We start from the raw sequence: 26128 nt of genomic DNA, 5'->3' as shown, positions 1-26128 counted from the left end.
TCAGTAACTTGTTGTGGTTGTTGTTGCTGTTGTTGTTGGAAGCATAGTTTTGTCCATCTGGTTGAAGCACCCTAACAATGAGAATTACAAATCTCTGGATTCTGTGGATTCTATGCAACATGACATAGATTACATTCAATATCCTGTAACTGTCCTCTTAAACAGGCATATTTGGGAGAGATTTGTGTCTACCCACAAATCAGAATTATGTGTTTGCTACCTATCTATCCTTATTTTAGGCTTATCTTAAGTACAGCAACCAATTTCACCAAAGTGAAGTTTCATGAGGAGATATGGAAAAGCACTTCATAGGAAACTACTGGCATACGTATACAAGGACAGACATTTCTGTATATCAGTGTGTACGATTCAGGAAATGTGAACATCTGGTTTCTCTTAATAGTCTTTTCTACTATTTAATTAATAAGAATTATTTTGATCTCATTCATGTCTGGCCTGAAGAATTCTCTCTAGTTCTCTCTCAAGTCAACAGCTCTCCACTGTGTATACATATTTGACGTGTCTTTGTGAACTTAGTAAATCCATCTATATAAAAGGACAATGTGAAATTCTGTATTAAACCAATGTCTGCTACACACATGTCCATTCTCCTTTTATTTTCTTTGAACACAGAACACAGTAAAATGTATTGTACAGTGTACCAGTTTGATATCACTTTGATAGACATGATGTGACCTTACATACACACTCCAATGTACTCTAATCCATGGTCTCCCAGCTCCCACTCTGCAGGATTTTTGCGATGTTGATGGAACCCTGTGCTTCCACAGAGCAGCTGCAGTGACCCCTCGCCCTGCTCACTGCTGCTGACAGCTGCCTACCATGTGTAGAGGAAACCTCACAGACTAAAATCTCCTTCATAAACCAAAGATCTTTGGATAAGCATGCAGGCCTGATCATGCTACTACTTTAAAAATAAATAGTTTAAACCCAGAACTTTTGGTGTGGTGCTAAAAGAGCGGTAGCTAGATATTCAAGGCATTCTGCCTGGTAAAAATAATGGTTATGTGACACAGTGTCTCCTTTTAAAAGCAGAAAGAAGAAAACTTCAGTATAAACAATGAAAGGTATCCTAAGTGTAAATAATCTGCATAAGAAATTAGTTAATCTGTCTGCTAGGACAGGTTTGACTTGCTAAACAAGGCTCATCAAGTTCTTCAGGTTTATGCTTAAGAACAGTGTCATAACTACCTGAAGTCAGAAAAACATCCATCCAATAATTCATGTATCAAATGAGGAAAGTTTATTTAATTTGAATTGTAACTTTTACCCACATGAGGTATTTACTTCTATCAAGATTTTTATTTAGGAAAAAATAAAACAGAATGAAAGCAAGAGTTTAAAATAAAAGTATGATATCTAATATTTTTTTAGTATTAAAACTTGAAATAATTGTTAGGTAAAAACAGATTGGCATTGTACTTAAGGCATTTCTTCACATACAGTACCAAGAATTATATCACTGCTAATGTTTTCCTGCTGAGCTGCCGTCATCTTTTGTCTTGCTGTCGTAGTGTACATTGATGTACCTTCCCCATTTGGGTAGAGGTCATTATCCTCGTGCCCAGCTGCATTGCCTCTGCTGTGCAGGTTAACTGCTTGAGGTCTTTTATCTAGACAAATGTTTTACCAGAGCTTTTGCTCCATGATGACACAAACTGTTCCTCAGAGGTCAAATCCAGATGAATTAGCAATGCTGTGGATAGCATGTTCTCTGGATATTCACACACTCATTCAGAGACCCAGGGGAGTTAAGGTACCAGCTTTGTGAAATGAATAAAAATAATTACTAAAACGTCCTTTATTTTCAAGACCTTTTTCTCCCAGGTAAGTACTTGTATGTTGTCTTCATTTAGTATTTGTGTCACTGTTGAACTGGCTTGTCAAATGAATGCCATTTTGCAATCAAGTTTGACAAATGTATGGTAATCATAATAGGCAATTTTTACAAATAAACTGTGTGCATAAAAAGCACAAATCACAGTTCAAACATTTTTTATGTGCTAGCTAATTCTATCAATATCTTCTTTTTAAATAATAGCTCTGAGACTATTAGCCTTTCCCTGGGCATTTCTGGTAGTTTCTTTCTGTGCATGAGTGATAATCAAGAGGCAAAATAGCAAGTGAGAAAATGCCCTAAAGCTTGCTCAGCTAGGCTCAGATTTTACAACATCTAGTTTTTGCTATCAATTATAGGTTAAAAGGTCTAACAAGTACATTTCACCATGCTCAGAATTTCAGCCTTCAGCATTCAGATTTTGTTAGCCTTGTCCCAAACAGGAAAAGACGTGTACAAGAGCTAATCCTCTGGATCTCTTCATAAGAATTTGAATGCATTCCTTGAATTGTGAAATAGTATTTGATAAGACCTTGCTGAACAAAAGTGATGAGCACTGTAATTTGTCATACATATAAAAGGTTTATTTCTTCTACTGCTCATACAGGATGTGATTAAGACTGGGATATGATTAAGACCTACTGAAGCAAATGAAGTTTCTGGAGTACCAGTGTGGGGACTAGGAATCCTTCTCTAAATCTGGACAAAATTTCCTTTAAAGTTTAAAGTTTTAAAGTTTAGAATGACAGAAGCAGGACTAAGGTCACTTGCCTTCCCAGAGATCTAAAAGAAATCAATGTATAGTAGGATTTCAGTATTTATTGCTTTAGCTGCAAATATTTAATTTATGTTGAAAATACCAATACACAAATTTAACTCAGTAATTCCCATCTCTTCCTGTCTCCCACTGGGAAAACCAAATTGGCTTCAAACAAGCTCTGTGTGGGTACTGGCCTCTTTGCATGGAGCCCCTGAAAGGGTCAGGGCTACAGTAGTTAAAAAAAAAGTTTTATCCATGTGTGTGCATAAAAGCAGAAATATATATATATATATATATATATCAAGGTATGTCTTGTTGCCTTAGAACTTAAAACAAAGTGCACCTCTGAGCTTTGGAGCCAAGAGTTACTGGTCATGGATGATAGCTGCAGTCATGTTAGGAATACATCTGCTGCACAGAGAACCTCGGGGAACACTACTGTTTGAATGAGCAATATATTAATTTTTTTCTTCCTTAAGGTAGTTAGGATTTGGGGCTGGGGTTTTTTTTAAGCAGATCTTATTTAGTAGTACATACATAAAAATTCTTTTTAAGTCTTGTTTGTATGAAAGCATTGGGAGCCAGAGGAAAAAATAAAAATGTTTTACAGTCTGAATTATGATTAAGGTCTGGCAAAGACTTAGGTTTTGAGGCCGGTATCACTCTGGAGTGGAGGGAGATTTTCAGCTGATTAGGAACTGATTCAATTAGTGCTTAAATTAATGAGTGATGTCTTTTCTCTGTCTGCTGTCTCTACTGGGGATTAGGCACAGTCTGCCAGGAAGGATACAGGGCTCATCTGAAGTATTGGGGCAATGAGGATGCAGCAAGGATATAGAGAACTGGCATTTTTATTTTTCAGTTAGGGCAATTAGTTGCATTAGCTTAATCATGTCCACATAGCTTGGTTCTCTATGAAATTTTCTGCTTTGGTACTACAAATGATCAAAGACTGACACTAGAATTTGATTTTTGTTTGTTGTATGAGTTCATTTAGAGTATGCCAGCGGCTGCTGCAGCCAGTGAACCTAAATAAATGCCTGTTGGATATCTATTTAGCAGCAGGCTCCAGTTTTTTCAACACTGTCTCCATGTAACCTTTTAATCTAGTTCTTGTCTTTGACTTTTCATATTTTATATATTTAACCCCTTGATGCAGATATTTTGCATTAAGTGCTTTAGAAATCCTGATTTACTGCCTCAAGGGATTAAACAGAATTCCAGTATTCTTACTTTATCTACATTCATTTACACAGACCATTTATTTCTAATAAATACATTGGCCAGATCATATTTCTCTGCAAACTCTAAGCCCTGAAAATAAATTTATGCAGTGACATAATGAAAATAATAAAAACTGTCTTGCATATTGCTCTTATTCTTGCTTTAAATATCACCTTCCAAAGGCACAGTGGGTTTATATTCTCCAAGTAAACACCATGTTTGAGGTTCACGCTGCAAAGCTCTAATTTTTAGTTGACTTCTAAGAGAATTTAATCAAACTACAGGATATATGATTCAAAGCAAAAAATGTAATTAAGAAAAATCTTTTTCTGTAGGCAAAGAGCAGCTTGTTTTCATTAATTTTATGAAGAATGTTGTTTTTCTTGGCTGAAAACTTAAACTCATGGGACAAAGGAAGATTTATGGGGTGATCCGCAAAATCACACAGGTTTTGTGTTGCAATGCTGTTTATGCAGTGACCACTAGAGTCCCTATAGTTGAAAGTTTATCAGTATTTCTTTTTATAAATCTCTATTTTCAGAAAGGGCTTTTATTCAGAGATTAGCTTTGAGCTAAATACATGCACACAAAGGCTCAGTGTATATGTACTGTGGTAAGCATGTATATTTTAATGTAAACAATTTATAATATTTTAAGAGGTCTTACATTACAAGAAAAATTGAACTGAAGTAAGAACAGCTATTTAGATCTATTCATGTACTGCTTGTGCTTCTTTGTCATTGTGCTTTATTTAAACAAATGGCAAACTCTCTAGCAGTTGCTGAAAGCCACTAGTACAGGAGATCAGAGACATGATGTCTCTTGCCCTACTCCTTCAAGGTGTCAATGCCCCTTGTGAGGTGCTGGGGCTGAAGATCTATGTGTCATACAAAGTTTTCATCTTTGTGATCATTAGAGTGGAGGTGCAGAACCAGAGGCACGGCAGGGTTATTGGGTGGCACTTTGACTTATTTCTCCCTTCTGAGTTTTGACCCCTTCTATTTGAAGTTCAAATTCAGCTTTAACTTTGACATGCGTATTTTTAAAACAAATAATGAGTTTATTTAGTTAACTGTATCAAATGAAATACCTTCTGTATCTTTAAAAATGTCACTTTACGAAGATCAGTCGTTCACGAACAGTAATGAAACAACAATCTTAACAGAATGCTCTTTCATTCCCCATAATGTCAGCAAAAGTGTCTGCTTGTTTAATGTTGTAGTAAACAGAAAAGTTCATGGTTCAGTGCTTAAGACTCTGAGCTGTCTCCCCAACTGTTCCTGGCTGCCAGTACTTTACTTACTCAACAGGAAACTAATTTAATTAGTACAAAGAACAGGCCAGTACAGATGCCTGTATGAAATTCTTTCAGTTTTCAGAAGGCATATGCTAAACTCCCTACATCAGATGGAAAAACAGAGATTGTAACATTTACACAATGAAATATCTGTTAACCTGTACTATCAAAGGTTGCTGTCTCAAATTATGTTACTGTGGTCTTGCAACATCAAACCAGACAAAATATTTCAGTTGAAAGGCAAAGAAACTGATAGTAAATTTGAGACAAGCTTATGTTTCTTGTTAGGAATCTCTCCATCCTGTATGTGACTAACTGGGAAGATGTACCATTAGTTCTTAGCAATACTGTCTGCTTCTAAAGTCTGCTTCATAAAATTTATTAAAGTGGAAAATTCAAACAGTACTTAGTAAATACAAAAATTAGGATTTCAAATTTAAATTCATCCACCTGTGGTTTATGCACTCATCTACAGTTTTCATTTGTCAGGATCATATACTCATTTCTTTGGGCCCTCAAATCACTTTTCTGTAGGATAATGGACTGTGAATACAGATGGATAGCTAATGTTTCCTTTCATCTTCATCATTCAGTGTTTCATCCTATGCATTATGGCTATAGCATCCATAATCTGAACCAGATATGGAATCATTAGTTTCCATGGTGGCTTTTCATGATGTGCATTCTCTCTTACTTCTTTGCCAGCATTGTGAAGCCACTTTCACAGTACCACCATGAGCTGACATAGTATGAAAGTGTCCATTTTATGCACTAGGAGCTGAAGCACAGGTATTAAAATGGCAATTGTTAAAAATGAATCAATTATTCTTGCCTGATTTTTCAGTGCTCCTTGCATTCTCTAGTGCTCAATATGTTCAGGTTGGATTTCATTCTGCATTGACCTCAGTTGGAGCAGTGAATGCTCAGCATATCTGCAGCCCCAGCCAGGATCCATCTTGGATTACAAAAAAAATCAGAGCTTCCAAGTGAATTTCTCTTAAAAAAAAAATAGGTTAACTTCTCTAGTATTGCAGGAGATCTGATAATAGTTTTCTAGCACCATGTAGGGGCTATGGCAGAAGCAGGACTCAAATGCAACTTTCCAAGCATTCAGCTACTAAAACTTTATTTTTTCTTGTCTGCCCACTCAACTTACTTGAGACCTTCCAACTTCCACAATAAAGGAATCAAGGGTCTTATTTTCAATAAAACCCTTTGTCTTACAAAAGCAGCATATAGTTTAAGCAGCAAATGTGGCAAAGGTTTCTTTGGGGACAAGAAAAGGACCATGTGTTAAAGACTATTACAGGTGTACAAGGGATTAGATATCGTGCACAAGCATTTTAACTCCTTTCCAAAGTTTTCAGTTTCCAAATTTTCAGACACTGGTACAGTGGAAGAGGTTTTGGTGTATGGAATCATATTGATACCTTCTTACTGACACCTTCTTTCACCTTCATGGAGATGTGTTGCCAGTGGGATTCCTACCTTTCAACCCTCAGTGTGAGGTCAGTAGGCAGCAGTAGGAGGTGATTATCCTCTGTGTCAGGCTGACACAAGAGAAAACACAGTGCATTGTGCAAACAAGCTTACCTGCTGTTTGTTGGGCAGGAGATAATGTTGTGTGACCCAGGAACAATAGGTCCTCCTGCTGCTGCTGAAGACAGGCAGCCTCCTGGCTGTTTGCTCTCTGCTGCCTGCCCGCTGACTCTCCGTGCCTCCCTCTGCCCTTTTTCCTGACAGTCACATCCCTATTCCCTAACCTGGTGCTTCAGCCTGTTTCCTCTCTCCTTATCAAAAAGGAGTCAGCCATGGGAATACACTCAATAATGCTTGTCCTGATTACTCTGTGTTTAACTTGAAAGGTATTTTTAATATTTTTAATATTGCTCTGGTACTTAGCTGTCCCATATTATGCCACTGCTCAAAAAACCCCACCAAAATGATATTTGCAAGGATGGAAAGAAGAGTCCATCCATACCTTTATCAAAGTTAAATATTATGGAAGTTTGTTCTTTCTCTTTGAACATGTTATTCTTCTGACTGTTTTGTTTCCCTGCCTGTCCTGGTCAAAGATTAAATGACTGAGAACATGGCAAATCCTGGCTTTCTCGTTTAACCACTATTAATCACTTGACATCACATTTAGAGCTAGTTTGCACAAGATATGTGAAAAGCAAAGAGCCTCACTCACATACTGGCTTAACAGCCAGTAACATTTTCCCCTCCCATCTGCTGTTCATTATTATTTAAAACCAAGTCAGGAGACAGAATTAGATTAGCAGAGTGGGTGGCACCAGTGAAAAACAAGCTCTGTGTTGGCAGCCACCCTGCCAAGTTCATGTGAAATTGCCCATTTTAGTTGGCAGCTTCAGCTTAGCTTGGTGTGATGACATATGGGCCTAGAGGGTAAGAATCTATTTCCATATTATAGCAGCTTCTGCTGTGAAACCTCATAGTTTGTAGCTGTGTGACTGCCTGGCTTTGGCTGCAGGCTCACCTCCTGTCTGCTGTGCCACACGGGGCTCCTTGGCCATCGTCTCAACATTTCTCCAAGGTCCCCTTAGCAGCTCTTCCTATGTGTCGATACTCGGTTTCCACCAGCTACTCTGTTGGTCCCAAGCCATAAGCATGTTGAATGTCAAGAAGCAAAATAGGGAAGCTCATAACCCTCTCATTTGTGGCACCCACAGAATCAAAGGAATCAAGCCATTGCTTGATTTTAAGGGTCAGTAGTTCTCAAAACAGCAGGGATATGTATTTTATGTTTGAAAAATAAATAACATAGTGTGTAATTTACACATTGACTCAAAACTCAATCACCTCATAAATAGGCATTTACAAATGAAAAATTAACTTCTTAAAATTAATTTAAAAATCGCTGTTTCAAGTATTAGTGATCTAGAATTTCCCAGGATATGATTTCAGTGTTGTCTATTGTAATTCTGCATAAGGGAAGTTTTGGTGCCTAGCATTGAAATCCATGTGACAGGGATACCACCAACTAAGTCAATTCTGTAAAATAAGCTCACAGATATTTCAGGAACTAGACTGCCCCTAAGTCCCTCAGCTGTGATTAGTGAGTTAACAATAACATTTCTTATTTCAGAAATCTGTTTCATCCTCTACTTACTATAGAAGGAAAATAATTAAAATAACTCTATGCAAAGCTTTTTCAAAACACAAAGAAAGTATCTTTCTGAGTTTACAGTACCCTTATTGTTGGTTATTACTTGACAGGATAAAAATGTTCGAGAAGGGAGAGTTACAGGCTGTTGACATGCCTTTAAACTATTTACTATAATTTCCAGAATTTCCTATGCATTTTTTGATTTTTTTTTCCTTTGGACACTCTTTACTGCAACATTTTACTTTAGATAGCTTTGTTTTAGGGATAGTGAAGAAATCTTGCAGAGAAATCTTGCTTTAGGAGTATATGATCCTCTTCTGTGCAATGTGAGAAATGGAAAACCTTATTACTGTTAATCCTTGTTATCACAGCCTATGCATGGTAACAGCCCTGGTCTAAAATAATTTGACAAAGGTGGACAAAACATGATGCATGATGCCATTACAAACCCCCAAGTGCTTAAATGAGGAGATGAGTTGCACCTTGAAAGATGTGAGTTGGTACACTGATCTGCCTCCCCACTTGTGCCTCTGCTCATGCTGCAGTGGGGGTTTCTCATACATGATATTATTGTTGTTGCCATCTTCGTGCTGTTTATTCAGCAAGGATGGGTTGAGAGATGTGTCAGGAAAGGGCCAAATATGTCCTAATCAATAATCAAAAATTAGAACACTTGAAAAGGTGTGTATTTATCACCCAGTGGCTGTAAAATTTGAACATATTGTACCAGTGAGGTGGTTTGGTGGTATCGCTGTTAATGTATCAAGAGAAAGGCCTGCGTTTTGGAAGGATTTATTTCTGTGATGAACTCAATTTTAGTTCAGTCCCTACTGTGGGTGAGAGATGTGATCAATCCAGTAGCAGTGCCTTTGTTACTGCCTATGCAGAGACCTGAGCACATCACTTAGGCACAAAGAAGCAGCTTAGTTCTTTGTTCATTCTTTATACATGAGCTAGTTACTCATTTCTCCATACATAACTGCCATCATTCTTCATACCTAAACTGTATTTTGTTTCCGGTTGAACTTAAAAGGCTTTTTGGAAGGGTCTAATAATCAGAAGCCTGTACTTTAAGGTGAAAAGGGCTAATGAGATACAGAAAGCCACACTATCTCTTTGTAGAGAGCAATTCAGTGTTCTCCTGGTGCATCTATTTCACCTCCTTTTGATATTTAAACCCAGAGCATGTCAGTTACAGAGGTGCTGGGTATCATTGTATAATTGTTATCTGTCCATCTGTTCTGCTCTTTCTTTCTCTTCTTTCCTGTAACAATTTTCAGCCTCATATCTCAGATATTATTTTTGTAGATACAATTTACACTTCACTCAACTGGAATACAAGCTAATTGGGTGGATTGAGCTACAGTTGCCACAAACAAACGAGAACTTACTGTAGTGCTGTGCTGTTCAGTAATGCTAGAGAATTTCAGTTTGAAAAAAACATTGTAAATGAATTTATGTGCCCACCCAGATTTATTTTAATTAAAATCATCCATGAGTCTTGGCTGTTACTTTGACTACTAAGTACTTACAAATAAGCTTAATAGACATGTTTGTTTTTTCCGCAGCTGTAAAAATATATATTCTGCTATGATTGGTTTTTTATCTGATTTATTTAAATAGAGTTAAGTAAAGATGCAGTTTATAGGGAAGGTTAAAGGGTCAAAATCCTATTTAATTAACTTATACCCACTTGGGAAGCAGCCAAAGTAAAAGAATGCAGTGAAAGTAAGCTTTAAATAATATGAAATCTTTGAAAAGGACTAACCACCTTTGGTGAAAGGCTTTCCTGTTCTTAACCTTGTGTCATTTAAACTATTTAAATGAGATGCTATGCAAAACCTTACTTTTATAATGGAGCTTCAAAAAAAGATTAAGTATTTCTCGCAGTTACAAGAAAACCAATGCTTATAGCACTTTTGAAAGAAAAGCCTTTAGTGCTTCATCTTACCACGATCCCTGTCTTTGCATACCACAAAATGCGCAGTATGTTGCACCTGATTTGACATCTACTGTTTCTGCCACAAGCCTCTCTAGTGTGCTAGACTGGCTTTTAAAAACATTTTTAAGTATTTTAAAAAACAAAACGGAAGGGAGAAGCCTCTGTAATATCTGAAAGACATCTGGTTTTCAAAGGGTGTAGATCCTGCTTGGTTTCTAAAAGTCGTGTCTGTGAGAGGAACCTCATGCTAGATTTCCCAAACCATGCAAAATATCTGAACATCTTGGTCATACATGTGGAAAAGGTTCTTACCCCAACCAGAGTGGGAACTCTGAGAAATAAAATCACTGAGCTGCTTTGTGATCTCCTTATGTACCAGATAGAATATCCTCATTGCTGTAGTGATGCTCTGTAGAAGTGCTAATTCTGGAACATTTTTTCCATTTAATGCCCCAGAGATTGCACTGGGGAAATATTTCTGTTTCAGTGCTCCATATGGTTTTGTATGTAAAAATGGAACTGGTAGGGAAGAAAGCAGCTGGCCTGAAGCTGCCAGTAACTATTTCTGATGTCACAGATTTTCAGCAAAAATCCCAAGTGGGAGTTGTATAGGTGAAAGGACTGCATAGCAGCATTCAGCAAGTATCAGCACATCCTCTAGGGAATGAGCATGAAGACAAGCAATATCTCATAAAGACACCATTGCATTTCCTAAACTGGGATTTTTTTTCTCCTCTGTTCCATTCTAATTTTAAGAACTCTTAGGTTGGGAAACAACTGAGACATGCAAATGTCAACTGCAAAGACTTCCTGATATCTCTGTCAATAAATACCACTGTATGGCATTCATGGTATGGGTGGGCACGTAGATTAAGAGCTTAGGACATAATCATATTTGGAAATGTATTCCAAAATTTAAATACATCTATTCCTTAAACTTGCCATTAATATAATATGCTATAATAATGGGAAAGTTCCTTCTGCTTCAGCATGTGAGGTCTGCTTTCTGTCTAATTTATATGTGCTTAAGTGTTGCAGTTCTGTGCTAAAAAATGTATTTTAATTGACATGACTACTTTGCCTTGATGTTCAGTCTCTCAAAAGTCACAGCACCAAACAGAATGCATAACCAGATGGTGTTTAGCTAGAAGGATCTTTACTATCCTGAATGCAGCTGTAATAATATCTGTTCTGTCAAGCTAAAAACAAAGGCATTCATAACTCCACATTCCAGATTAAAAATTCCTTGCTGGTTTGAAAAGTACTTTCTAGGAAGAACACAAATGAAAATAAAAATGCAGGTGAGAAATGGAATTTTTTTTTTGTTTACCCATCCCTCTTTTTTTCTTCCTTCTGCACCTGAACACTCACCCTGTCTTCTGAAGGAGAAAAAAAAATATGTAACTTAATTCCAAGGTGCCTGTAGGTACTTGCAGGCTACTAGAATGATTGTGGTAGTGATAAACATTTGCACATTGTTTTTTTTAATGCTTAGCATTTATCTGTGGGGTCTGAGGTAGTTTATAGTGTTGTGATCCCTTGGAGAGGCATTTTTAAATTCCAAGGAATCTTTGTTAGAGCAAAATGGTCCACACCCATCTCTAGACTCATTAAACCAGCAGCATTAAATTTGTTCCAAGACTACTTAGTTCTCAAGAAGCAGCTTGACTCATAATATTAACAATCACATGTATACAAAATGCTGTATTTTGAAGTACCTGCAGATACTTTATTTTTTCAGTGAGGCAGGGTTTAATTTTTGGGAGGAGGTAAATGCTAACGAGTCATCTGGCAAGTATTTAGTCTTTCATATGTCATTTTGTCCAGCAGACTTCATTTTGGCGATAAAAGCCATGACAGGGAAAAGCAAGAATACATTTCTGATTAAGTTCTCTGAGGATATGTACTTCTTGTTATGTTAGGTGGGGAGGAGTGGAAGGAGGTGGTCAAACACTTCATCTAATTTGGGTTCTGAGTTGGTCAGCTGTTGTGTTGCAGATAATATAAATAAATAAATAAATGTGCTTAAGTTTGAGCTGATAAATAGCACTATTAAGAGCAGCTACCATCATTTCTGACACTGGCAGTCAACAACTTTCATTTGTGGTATTTGGAGGGCACAGCTGATCTGCTGTCCCTGAACTCTAGGGTTATATTTTTAATTCAAAACTAGATAGTGACCTATAAAGAATCAGATGCTTTTCTATCCCTTCTGAATTCTCTGAATTCTGGTTAAATATGACTTGAAGCTTCACAAACTGTTAAGCATCTCCTTGATATGTTGGCAGGCCAGCATATTTTTGCTGCTAAAAAAATTTAAACCAACCAAGAAAATTCAAAGAACTTCCAGTCAGAGGCATGGGCTCTCAGCCATCTCTTGTTTGCTGCTCCCTTGAAACATGTACCAGAGATTATCCTTATTAGGCCATCTTACGCGTATTCCCAGAGCTTTTGAGTATGGTTTTCTTCCTTTTTAATTAGTAGGTCATTATGTGACAACTTCTGTCTGCTCCTCTAAGTGGCTGGCTAAGGCAGATTTCACAGTGTTTCCAGGTACCTGGAAATAATTAGCCATTTGTGAGTTGGGAGGTGGCTTGAGATTTTAGAACGAAGCTTTGTTCTTCAGTAAGTAATGCACTGGGGAATGCTGCTGATTAAAAATAAGGATGTTATTCCATCATTTTGTCTTTGCAAACAAGAAGAGTGTGATAAGTTTCTGTCTAGCTCTGTCCTGGCAGTTCCTTCTTGCTCCCTCACCAGTTTTCAATCCCATTAGCTGTGATGAAGCTAGTTGGAAGTTTGGCATTAACTGGATCACTTCATTATGAAGTTCCACGTAAAAATGTCCCTTTTGATACCTTTAGTGATGCAGTGTACAGAGAGTTCCAAGAAAATTTTACAATATGACTGACAGGGGCATAAGTGGCAGGGCAGGAACAAGGAATTAGGTTTGCAGCAGTGGAAATTTCTTAAGCTGGCTCTGCCACAAAGGTGAGATATGGTAGAAGGGTACCACAGCTAAGCTCACTCACACCCAGCTGCTTGTAGTTGAATCTCCCATCCCTTGACTGTTTAGCTCTGCAGGAGTGTTTAGCAATGAGCAGATCTCTCAGCAGCCATTCTAGAGCTCCTTTTCTCCAGAGATGAGTTCAAACTAGTAACGAACCTGTTAACCAGGACATTAATGGCTTTATATCATCTTCCAACAGATTCTTCCTTTCTGAGTCCTTTATATACAACTGTAAGAGAACTGTAACACATAGGCTTTTTTTTTTTCTTTCCGATATTTTAATTAAGGTGTCTATAAATTTTGTTCAGGCATAGCATTTACTCATCTGTTTCAGAGATGATAGCTGGTGCTACCACTGAGATAAGGATCTCATTGTGTCAAACACTGGCAAAAATTGTAGGTTTAGGTTCTCTCATTATAGATCCAGGGAGACAGCATTTCTCCAATTCACATTCAGTCAATTCCTCTTTTGCAGTTTTTTTTTGCAAGTTACCGGGGTGAGAAGCACAGCAATTTAGACATATCATGGTAATCAAATAGAAAAAGGTTAGAAGAAGTTGTAGGGATTTGGATGTTTGTCAGATATGAGTATATTCTTGCAAACAACTAGCACTAATATTTTTCTGTTCTTGATATTACCAAAATCCTCAATTTGTGTTTTTGTTTTTAGTAAGGTTTCTATGGCTTTGCATGCAAACTATATTAAGCTCAATAACACTGCTATTTTTGTAGTATCTTCATCTAAGTATTAGTTTTCCCAGAGCTCACTCACAGAGGGCTGTGCTTTATTCTCAAAAACTAGAAGACGTGTAGCAGATTCAGTCCTGGCCATTTTTCATGTGAAGCCTTATTCAAATGGTAATTGTGAAGGGCTTTGTGGACTTTGTTCTCAACTCAAAGAAAAAGCTTCAGCTGTGGGCAGCTAGGGTAGGAAAGAATTTTGCTGAAAGACTTGTAGAAAACTAATTTGGAAGTTACCACAGCCACTCGAAAGTTAAAAATATACCTACAAATCAACAGTGAAACCAATCACAATATCAAATAACATTGGAAATTAATACTGTGAATAAAATATATTACAGTAAAGATCAGGCTTGTATTCCTTTTTTTGTCCTCATAAGACACACTATGAAGGAATTAATGATAATATTTTGTAGAGACCTGTGTGCAAAGTATGCGTGGTTGGTTTGCAATTATTGATATGCATATATGCTACTTAGCGGCTGGTGTGTAATTTTAAGGGTAAGTCTTGGCTCTTCAGAATCAACCTCCCACACTGGACTATTGGGTGCACATCAGTCAGGTGATGCAGGACTTTCATTTTGAACTCATACTGTGCATAAAGGTACAATTTGGAAAACTCACAGTCAAAGTAAAGATTTCAAGTACTACCAATGTTGCAACAGTTCTAATATTGCATTTTTTATAAATTTAACTGTATTTACGTAATTTGACCTATTGGTGGCTCCAGCCTAAACTGGGCACTAATTTTGGAGACACTCTAAACCCAGAGGCTGGGACATAAACCAGGGCCCTCGTTACAAAACAGGTTGCAGTGGGATGAAATGACTTGCCTAGTCACATTCAGCAGCAAAGCCAAAATCTTGGTTTCTGTTTTCCAGCGCCTTATCCACAGTGCCATAAACATCTCACCTTTCAAAGATTATATTACTTATTTAAAGTATGCTCATTAATTTCATTTATAATTGCATTACTATTCTGGTTTTTTATTTTCTTACTACCTTACAGTCCTTGTCTAGCACTCACTTCTTTTAGGGTCATCTCTTCGCACCCACCCTGAAATTGCAGTCAACTCCCACACACAAATCTATTTAGAGTTGCAGGGCTCTGCTTACAGGCAAAGTCAATCTGTGAAAAATTCTTCGTGGAGAGAGGAATTGGTAACACAGCAGTATGTCCATAAGGATCTGTATTATGATTTCTATGTTAGAACTGTGAAGAATATACAGCAATTTTCATCACTTTAGATAGAGTCTGAGAAATCCCTTGTGTATAAGAATACCAGTGCAGTAACTAAGACACAAGTGAAGAAAACAGAAGAAATTAACCAGTTAATCCTGTGCTACTTATTTGTCAAATATGGTTTACTGCTAAGAAATCATATCACTTATAATGTATATCCTTATAGTGCTGCATCTGTGAAAGAGCAGTTGCCAACAATTGCCAAGATAATCTAGAGGCGTCATCTAAACATTAAATGATATTAGGTGAATTGGTAAAGATGTGGCCTGTGTGAGGGGAGAAAGGTGAGGATATTCTCTCTGTATTGAGTTATGCCCCTTCCTAGGAACAAGACTGGAAGTCACATTTATAGGGTGTTTTGCAAAGGAGATTATCACATGATATTTTGGCCACACATGTAACTTGCAGGTGTTGCTACAGCTTCTTTCCTTCTTTAGTTACAGATGTGCAGGGTCCTGAGTTGACACTATAAACTGACCTACAGAAACTGAAATTAAACTGCAATAATTCAGCCTTATTCAGCTCCTGGAAGTTGCTTTGTAGACAAATGACGGGGAAGAAGATGCTTGGCTTCAGTGCTATTTCAGGAGCGATACAAATTCACTATGTTCCTGTGTGTTACAAGGCTTCTTAGTTCAGGAATCACTAACCAGCCTACAGTTGAAATTATTTTCTTCAAACCCTTCTCAGCTTGTCAAAAAATTCTAGTTTTTCTAGTGTGTCTCTTTTTCTTCTTTTTTTTTTTTCTGAATAAATTTTTAATAGCAGCTTTAAGTCTTGCCTCTCCTGTGTATTTTGGGGATGGATAACTAGATAAAACTAAAGCCCAGCAGAAAGCAATTTATGAAACCTTATATTTAGCCTTAGTGAATAGTATTCCTCAGGAAACCACAAACAAGGTATAGTCCACCAAAGAAAAGCTTCCAACAAAGCTAGGCTGTATGCTGAAATAATCTTTGAACTAGCACCTCTGAAGATATGCAGGGCAACTTTATAGGCATCAATCTACTGAGCCTTGTCCATGGGGTAATTCTGAGCCTGAGCTAACAACATTGCAGATCATTTATTTTTCATATACAAGAACAAATGCATTTCTTTTAAATTTCACAGAAGTAAAACTTCCCCATGAAGGAATGCACACTATACAGTGTGACAATTACATATTTTAAAGCGGATATTTATAGAAATGCCTTTATATACCCATCCTTTCTACACACATTCAGACTCATACATACACTATTTTTGTATGTTTGCATTTGTGCACATACATCATAGACATAAATAAAAAATAAAACGTATATGTGTATATATATTTGAAGGGGGAAAAGGATTTATGGCAGCTGGCCAGATTTAATTTGTCTGCTTGTATTTAGCACTTAAGGGCTTATATACTCAGTTTGCTCAAAAGAGTGAAGAAGTACTCCTTGCTTATGCCTCAAATCAGAAATGCATGAAGTGCAGCTGCACAGATAATACATTCTCCCCAAAGGCTTTGGCTGAGCAAATTAGGTGTCAATGGGGTGCCTGCGCAGGCAGTACTCTCTCTAATTAGTCTCTTGAGCCTAGTTGGTGGCAGGTATAAGATGATCTAATCAATTGGTCTGTGTCTGATGGTACGTGTAAAAATCCTAGCAGGCAGAGCTGTCTCCCACAGGTCACTCACCTGCACAGCAGGAACGCTCATTTTCATTTTTCATCTCTTCCATCACATGATGCTGACAGTTGGTTTTAAGGAAATTGAATCCAAAAAATATCTAGTTCATAGGGCATGTAGGTCAAAATAAAGTTGCATTATGGGTATTGGTGATCCAATTAATTAATATTTATAGCAACAAGTTGCACGTAGATATTATCTGAGTGCAAATAGTATTGCTAATGTTTGGTTGGCTTTTTTAAATGATTTCTCTAACAAAGATAGGAGTAAAAGGTGTGGGGAAAATCACCTGTTAATATTGTACTTTTTTTTCAGAGAGGATGAACAGTATCTGTGGTGTCTGCATGTATGATGGAGGGAGAAGCAGAAAGAGTATTATTGTTGATGATCTTAAATACCTCCATGTTTCAGCTCATAAAGAATACAGTATCTCCAGTTGTCAGCTCACATTTTTTATTTTAAAACTGGAATACTCTTATAATACTGCTGCATCAGCTGCCACATAAATAGACCTGCACTCTGAGTGTGCTTTGCATGCTAAAGACTCTGCGGGAGCACAGCTCCACCAGATGTGATAATTTATACAGAAATTAAAAGTACCTAGAGAAGGATGCTGATGCTGCCAAAAGGAAAATGTATTGAATTGGTATTTTTATGGGACAGGACGTTCTTTCACTAATTAAAATAAAGAAAAATATTTGGGATTTAATCACCTTCCTCTGCCTCATGTCTTGAGAGTATGATTAATGTTTAAATTACAGGCTTTGGTATGCCCTTCTAGAGCCACTGTTACACCAACAGCTACCGCATTCTGAGTTGGCATCTGCTGTTTTAAAAGTGGATTAACACTCTATCCCATTTGGGGTCTGGGACAAACAGAATGTATGCAGCAGAAATTTCCTCTAGGTAACAAACTTAGAAATGAGTCACTTCATGTAGATCACTTAATATTTCAAGTACATCATTAGCTTACTTGTAGAAAGCTATTAGGTTTAGTAGAGATGTCATGAAAACCAGAAGTACCCAGATCTGTGGTGAAAAAAGTTCATTTTTAAGGCAGTCTTCAATGTTTCAGGGTTTGTTGTTGCTTGTTTGTTTGGGGTTTATTGTTTTGGTTTGATTTTTAAGGAGATACAAAAGAACCCTATTTTGCTCTTGGGAAATCACAAGTTGTAAATATTCCATTTAACAATTTACAATTTTATAAGCAAAGCTGTGACCAGGGGCCATAAACATAATCTGCCAAGTCACCAGGCAAAATTTTGATTTGTATGATGAGGGATATGTATACATTTTTAAGCAAGGATATTTCTAAAATATATCTTTAAAAATTCAAACATGGAATACAAAGCCATCTGGGAACTGAATGGCAACACTGTATAGAGGGCCCTGCCTTGGGTCTTTGTTGTGTGAACAACTGATGTTTCATTTCAAGAGCCACTCTGCAGAAACAATGCTTTTTTAATAAAAAAGATTGTTCACACCAGTCTAAAATTTTCTGGGTTTTTTATTGTAGATTTTCTGCTGTGGATAAAGACATGCTCTCTTCTTTCTCCAGTTTAGGAGAGTTGTCTGTTTGATGTCTCATCTTAAAGAAAATTAAATGTGAAGAGTAAGTGCACAATGACTACAGCACTCCTCTGACAAGTGGCATGTCTGTGTTCAGCGTAAGAGAAAGCTGGCACTCCATGACAGGTCTCTGAGGCAGGGGAAGGGACTTCACCTGTTGACTCCACTTTTGAATTGACAATACACATTCAGAGAATTAGGGATTCAGATGCAAACATCACCTATTCCTAACCACCACACTTGTTGTGTCATGTAAGGATTTCATACTCAGGAGAAACACCTTGGCAGGCAGAGCTGCAGGCTCAGCCTCAGAACGCCCTGTGCATTCTGGCACTTCTGTGAGCAGTGGGTCTGTCACGCAGGCTGGCTTCCCAACCAGGCGTGTTGTGCATTTCAACACTGCAAAGAGACTGAGACCACCAAACTGTTCCCTGCTTCCAGTTGTACTGTGTCTTCTAGCTTTCCCCAGCCAGAGCCTTTAGTGAAATATGGCATCAAATCATGTTCTTTTCCAGTGATCAAATCTAAATCTGGAGCCTGTGCAGAAGGTGGAGGGTGGCGTTGCCCACCGTACAGTCTTTAAGCTTCACAAGAAACCAGTTACAGCCCTGGCACGGCAGGATCCAGCAAAGCTGGAGCTGGTACGGTTGTGATCTTGTAACTGTGATCTGCCTTATACTGAGCCAGAGCAGGAAACCTGTAACTCCTGCTACCCTTTCTTAGTCTTCAGTGTTCTGCCTGCAGTGTGCATTGGTTCTGGCAGTAGTCCAGTGTGCAAAGATATTTTTTTTTCCCCCATGTATTATATGGTAGCAGCTCTCAGTTTATTCCTTTCTAAAGAATCTCTTAATGTTCTAGGATTTGATTCTGGAAGTGTTAAGCTTCTAATGAAGATATTCTCCATTCCACAAGCTCAGGCCCTGCCCTGGAGAATGTGTCATCAGCTTTGCCTACAAAGCCAAACTTGAAACCAGACAATGTAGTTTTCTTACTGGGAAATTGTAGCATAATCCTAGGAGAAGTGTGATACTTAACTCATTTAGATACTCTCCCAAGGTCCAGTGATAGAAAGGAAAAGTTCTCTGTAATTAAATTGCAGTTATTCTCAAATGAGCAATGACCCTCTGATCAATTTGATAACTACTGGAAAAACATGCATCCAGAGACTTTGCTATCCTTTTAATTTTATTACCTGTCTCAGATGTCCCTGCTGCTTATGCCAGTCTATGGCACTCCAGTAATTTGGGCTTAGCCTGAAATCAGGCCAGCTATTCTGGATCTGGGCAGATGTATCTTCCAACTTGCAAGCCTGCTTTCCACAACTGGAGTGTAGGTGGCAGCGGGGGCAAACACAACCTCGGCATTGGAAGAAGCTTTGGGAGTTTAGTTGCTTCTTTCCAAGAAGGAGCTCTCAAAAGAAAACCCCTGAAAAGTGCTCATGAAGGAAGGGAAATCTGGAATTTGGGGGATATTATCACTGGTGTTTCATCACTGAGCAGTTGTGAATCCCTGCACATTCCAAACATTGCTTTTCTTTTTAAGCTTTTGAAGGTAAACTAAATGCATCAGCTCAAATGTATTCCTTGAAACAAGATTTATTGGCATTTCAGCCAAGCTTCTAGACATTGTGGAAAGTGGGACTGTCAGGTGGAATAAACACAAGCTCCAGACACATTTAGAAAACAACCCAAGAAGGACTCTAGAGGTGGTAAACCAAGCTCCAAGAGGGTCCAAGATGCTTAAGAACAGGCTTTCGTTAATCCAATTCAGGTATCCTGGTGCTTAAAGAATAGAAGAAGAGCTCTCAAGAATCATGACAGGAACTCCTGAAATTACAGATTGCATAGACATTGGGGTGTTTTGTTGAAAGATATTGCATAGACATTGGGGTGTTTTGTTGAAAGCCACAATTAAAGTGCTATGCTTGAAACTGCAGTTCAAAACCGATGTCTTGTTTTTCTCCTGCTTTTGAAATGAGGACTAGACTAGATTCACTGGCACCTGCATCCAGTTTGATTTAAATAGTTTTAGGACATGCTAATACAAACCAGTTCCATGCTCAATGAATATTTCAGCATTCCTTTTTTTTAAGGCATGAAATTCCTTCACATCTGACTGTCTTCCTGCAACAGCATTTTAAAAATGTATCAGGTCTACATATCTGTATCTCGTTCTAGTCTTGGAGAACTTAACAAATATATTTTCAGAATTTCTCAGAAAGTCTCACTTTATTACTTGATATAGAAGTCTACTTGGAGATTTATTAGCAGTTAAAGATGTTATTTATAAAATCCTTTCAGTGGCTTCAGTTCATCCAGCCTTCATTAACCCTTCACGTGGCTCTTCTCACAGTTATTGGATACTTTGTTTTCCTGTCCCACATTCTCAGCCTGACTCCTGTTTTGCAAACCTCAAAAACATCAGGATACCTTTGTGCAAGTGCAGCCATTGCTTTGAGTTTCTTCATCAGTAGAGTGAAAGACAACAGAAGTGAAGTTATTGATAGTGTTTATTTTTATATTTGAAAGGAGAGTTTGCAATTATCTGCCTAGATAATAGAAATACACTGAAATAAAGGTAAATACATTTAGACACAGCACACCAAGAGGCCCCATAACCAGGTATATTTGCAGAAATGTTTCTGATTTGTTTCAGGGTGCCTCAAACAACTCTCGAAAAAGAAAACTGAGGAGAACTTTTCAAAAGCTAGCTACAAGCATTGTTGTGGAGGAGATCGCTAGGGAGAAAGGGGGCAAAAAATGAAAGGGGCAAAAAAAGCTTGTAAACTCCTGAAGCTCTGCCAGCATTTTTAGCAACCTTCCTTTGCATTCAGAGGGTGTGACCACTTTTAGAAGAGATGACTGGTTACAGCTGTCTATAATTTCCATGGAGAATGTCAGTGCTAATGGTACCTGTGAAGATTAGCTCTTGGGCCACAGACATATGAATATGGATTAATACATCTCACTTAGGTGACCACCCTGAAAACACTGGTGTTTTAAGTTCATTTTCCTGAGGTACCAGTTCTAAACATGCTTTGGAAGTCTGCCCTTCACTCTGAGCTGGCATCTTCATAACTGCCTTTGGCCTAACCTATCTTGTACCAAGTGAAAAAAAAATTGCAATTCATGAGGCTTATTATAATTTATATTGTTTCCTTACAGGATTAAATTTACCAGGTTGGAGGAGGGAAACAAAAACCTAATGAGGAGGCTGACACCAGGAAGGAACCACGGCCTGTTTCCTTTCTGTCTCTATGGTGGATTTCATTCAAAAGAAAATTGAAGCTGGCAAGACCCTATTTTTCCCTGCAATTTATTTAAAACCTTGCACGCATTTGGATACCTTGTGATTTCAGAGAACTATGTGAAGATTAAGCTTTTGCTTACTGATACATGGCATGTACTCTTTCAGTCTTTTGTGTTTGATTTTGTTTGATTTTCCACTGCAGTGCTGCATCTTTGTAAGGATCTTTATGCTTTCACCAGCAATGTCTTAAATACTTTCAGACAACACATTTGGTGTTCACACTTCTTCAGTAACAACTGTACAAAAAGAGCCAACAGTGGCATAAAAGACTGTGTGTTTTCTTTGAGGGTTGTGCATAGTTTGCGACCAATGGGAAGACTATTTCTTCCCAGGGCAAGCCCAGCTTGTCTGATCAGCTGACAATTACAACACTTGCCACTCTTCCTTGAGTGTTGTTGGGTTATTTCTTTTTTCATTATCCCCTCAGACCATTCATATCCATTTAAAAACATGGCAATAATTGCATGTTTACTTAAGTACTCTAAATTTGGTTACTCTGCTTAGGCTATGTAGCATGCCAGTTTTCAAAATAGGCCTGTGAGAAAGACAAAGCAAAAAGGATGAGATGTATGCCGCTGACAGATACACAGTGAGTTCCTTATGGTTTTATTCTCTTCAAGACTATATCTTTCTTTTTTTATAGGTCTGGGCTAACATCTCTATGTTTTTCCTCACACTAGTTACTTTTTGGAATATTTTCTTGAAACCAGATGACAAAACTGTTCTGTTTAATTCAAGGCACACACTGAGGTACAGAAAAACTTCATTTGAGCAAGCCATTAAATCTAGCTCTGTTACTTTGCCATGTACAAAGCAAGGTAGAGAATTCTCCTCATTCCAGACCATTTGCTGTTCCACACCAAAGCACCTTTTGAGTTATTTTCCATAGGTATTCTGAGCTGATTGGAAGGCACTACATGATCCTTAGTCTTTAGATAGCTTTTCTGAATTAATCATTCAAATGCAAACTTTGCAAGAAACTAAGTTGTGTGTGTGATTTTAGAAAAGGAAGCCCCTGCTACATTTTGGTTGGGGAGAGCATTGTGTTCAGGGGTGTGGAAAAAGTGCCCTTTTTACAACTTTGCATTCAGAGAGGGCAAGGTATGCTGCAAAAATCACTGTTGAGTTATAGTCCTGCTCGGACAGAAGCACTTGCTAGGCAATATTATTCTACACATAATTTTGACATCCTTTGCTTGCTGGATGCATTGAATTACATTTTAAGGAAGTGTGGTAATGCTTTGGTTAGCTTTCAGTGTTTAAAGGGAGGGAAAAAGGATTTGTGCTACTGCCATCTTATTAAACTCCAGCAGTGATTAATAAGAAAAAGACACCAAAAAAGGCAAATCCTTGAATGCACAAGCAGCTACAAAAGGTCTCTTAATGAACTAGGACAGGAGTCTACACTTTCAAAGAACTGAACCGTGGAAATATTCTCAATATTTGCACAGCCATTAAAAGACAATTTTCCCCACTGACATCTCTGTTTCAGGATCTGCTAAAAGCCATCTGAAAGCCATTTTCAGTCACAACCATATTTAGAACTTATTACAGTTCTTCCCCTGTGTTCATAGGGGGAAAAGTGACCACTGAATTTTTGAATTTATCACACACTGAAACTGCCTTAGATGTGGTTTGTTTGGGTTTCATGTTTCCTTTTTTTTGTAAGAGAAAAGTCTTTTATACATTATCTTTGCTACTTAAATTGTGTGCAGTTTGATGATTAAAATTAGCTATTTTTAGAAAAAAAAACTTGCTGCAAAATCTGAAGAATTTTTGAAAATGTAACAAAGATTTTGATTAGGAATATAAGGGTAGTTTCATAGATGCTTCTACTTGACAGCATGAATTTGAAGGCAAGCAATTACACTGTTCAACTAACATCTGAAGGTTTAATATAGAGTAATTCCCCAATTGCCACAAGCCTGGCACATCACTATCCACAGTGACTCATGTACAGTGTTTGCTTAAGGTATGTGTGTGTGAGCATGTGTGTGAACACACATGTGCACCTGAGATTATCCTCTCTGCCCCATTCCCACTTCTAAGCAACCACTGAAATAAAGTTGATCCAAAAACCTTCAAACTCAATTAACTGCCTGAATGAAAGTTCATAAATATCTAGATTTCTAAATAGCAACTTAATCTTTAGTAGTAATCTTTAGCAGTAACTTTAGCAGAAGTTATCTCACCTACTGATCTTTAAGGAGTGACCAGGGTCTCTTATTTCTGCACCTACTTTCCAGGCACCCTGACTGCCTGTGGTGGCTTGGTTTTGCTGCTCTCCCATGGAGGTTCTGGGCCCTGGGGGCATTCTCCTGGCATGAAGGCAACCTAGGCTCAGCAGGATGGTGCTTTTCACATGAGCACTGCAAATTAATCTACTGTAACATTAAACCTGCTGGGAAATATCAAGGGTTTTTTTGAGATAGTAGAAGCTCCTTTGCCCAGGGAACTGCCAGTTGACACTACAGCCTTATTTCACTCTTCTCCCCTCCAGCAGAGCCCTTACCTGCACGGTTAGCCTGACACCCATCAGACAGCTGCCCACCTCTCCAGCTGTTTTCACCACAGCTCTTCTCAGTGTTGCAGAATGGACTGTTTAAACCCTATCAATGCTCTTGAGACAGCTTCAGCAAAGATCAGTATTGTTACTCTCTTTTTCTCTCATCCTTCTGAAATCAGTTCCCCAAAGAATCTTCAAAGACACAAGAAGCAGCCCAGCCTTCCAGATGTGGGCGCCTGGAACATGATGTTTCACATTGTCATGTTGTTGAAGTCAAAAGTTGGCTTCAGTGACCAATAGTCTTTGGGGCACAGTCCTGGAGAAACTGTGGGGTTTGCTCAGAGTGAGTAGCCAGCAGCAGCTTAACTTGCATTTTCCTACCACTTGGCTGAGATCCGGTAGATTTGTCCTGGTAATATTTGAGAGGATCTGGCTTTGCTGCAAGATGGGAGAGCAGCAACAGGGCAGCAGGTATAGCAGGCAGATAAAAGTGGGAGGGCATGTTCTAACTCTCTATGGGATCTACTATTAAGTGAATGGGGAAGGGAAGATGGTGATAGATAGGGTCTACATGATACAGAGAGTCCTTACAAGTTCAAGTACACAGAACATAAATTTACAAGTCAACAAGCTGGAAATTGCTCAGTCTTCTCTCATGCTGGGTTCAGCTCAACTCGAATCCACACCCAGCAGGCACCACCCCAGACAGGACACTCCAATAGTTCTGACATTACATTATTGTATGAGGTCCTACCTCAGTTGGGTCCTTTTAATTCTCACTCTTACTTTTAATCAGAACCATGGCTTAGGACAAGTCATCAGTACAACAACAGTGAAAATTCAATCTGCAGTAGACAGAGGCAGGAGGGGATTTTGCTTTCTCTTTGGTGCATATGGGTTCTGCACTTCAGACTCCTGGGAAGAGAAGGTAAGATAATTAAATATACACCCTGTGAGTTGGTGGACTACGTACACCCCATGTCAGTGCACACAACCAAATGTGTAGCCAATGCTCAATATATGAATATACAAAAAGATGAATATACAAAATATTCATCTGTGAATATTACTGGGTTTGTAATCTTTGTTATATAAAAGGTTTAGGCTGTACAGACTAAGGAGCAAAATGCAGACACCCCCTATAAACAGAAGTAGGTTGCATTACTGAGCATAACAATACTCTCCCCTACCAGCATTTAGGTGGAGTGACTGTATGTTACTGCCTTGCATTTTTCACATAAGCAAAAAATCTAAAAGTAAAGGATGCACTAATAATTCCCATCCCCCCAAAATGCATTTCCATGGTGCTGCATACAAAATTCCTGCTTGCCAGCTTCCATGCGGATTTTTGTATGGTGCACTAAAAGGTATTCTTTTTTTTTTTTAACAAATAAAAAAGGGGAGGGCTGGTACATGAAAACAATGTTAATGTAATTAAATATATATATACTTCAGAAGAACAGCATCGTAAACAGTACAGTAAAATAAATGTCGCATTATTTGTTACACCTTGTAATTTGTCTGTATTATGAAAGATGTAATGGTTTGTCAGCTGTAACTGTTGTTTTCTTGTAACATCATATTGAATAAAGTGTAGCAGAATCTCTCTTCTCCTTTGTATATGTGATCTAGACCTAACCCAAGGAATAAAGCCTTTCTTTTCCTCTTTGTTCTCCAAAAGCCAAACAAGGAAATGGTTGTAAACAAGAGAATTTTAAGGAATGAAAAGTACTTGGCAGCAGGCAGACACTAGACAGTAATACGTTGAAAAGATTAGGCACTGATTCAGTCAAACACGAGCTTCATCAAAACTACAAGGCAGTGCTCCCTACACAGGGCAAGTTTCTTTGCATTTCTGTCTGTAATAGTACGGTTAATGGTTTGGT

The 26128-nt window shown here is 38.1% G+C and overlaps 1 protein-coding gene across 3 annotated transcripts in view; it reads left to right on the top strand.

Annotated features, from left to right (window-relative positions):
* The window catches only part of CDK14 (cyclin dependent kinase 14), a 315608-nt gene extending 289759 nt beyond the window's left edge, over positions 1-25849 (top strand). For all 3 annotated transcript variants that reach the window (XM_041408676.1, XM_041408674.1, XM_041408677.1), the window contains one exon: positions 21592-25849. The gene's annotated coding sequence lies outside the window, so the exon portion shown is untranslated. The remainder of the gene's footprint in view (positions 1-21591) is intronic.
* The last annotated feature ends 279 nt before the right edge of the window (positions 25850-26128 follow it).

Source organism: Onychostruthus taczanowskii, unplaced genomic scaffold, assembly GCF_017590055.1.
Source record: "Onychostruthus taczanowskii isolate IOZ18803 unplaced genomic scaffold, ASM1759005v1 scaffold3, whole genome shotgun sequence".
NCBI lineage: Eukaryota > Metazoa > Chordata > Aves > Passeriformes > Passeridae > Onychostruthus > Onychostruthus taczanowskii.
Note: the sequence above shows the minus strand (reverse complement) of the source record. Positions and strands in the feature narration are given on the sequence as shown.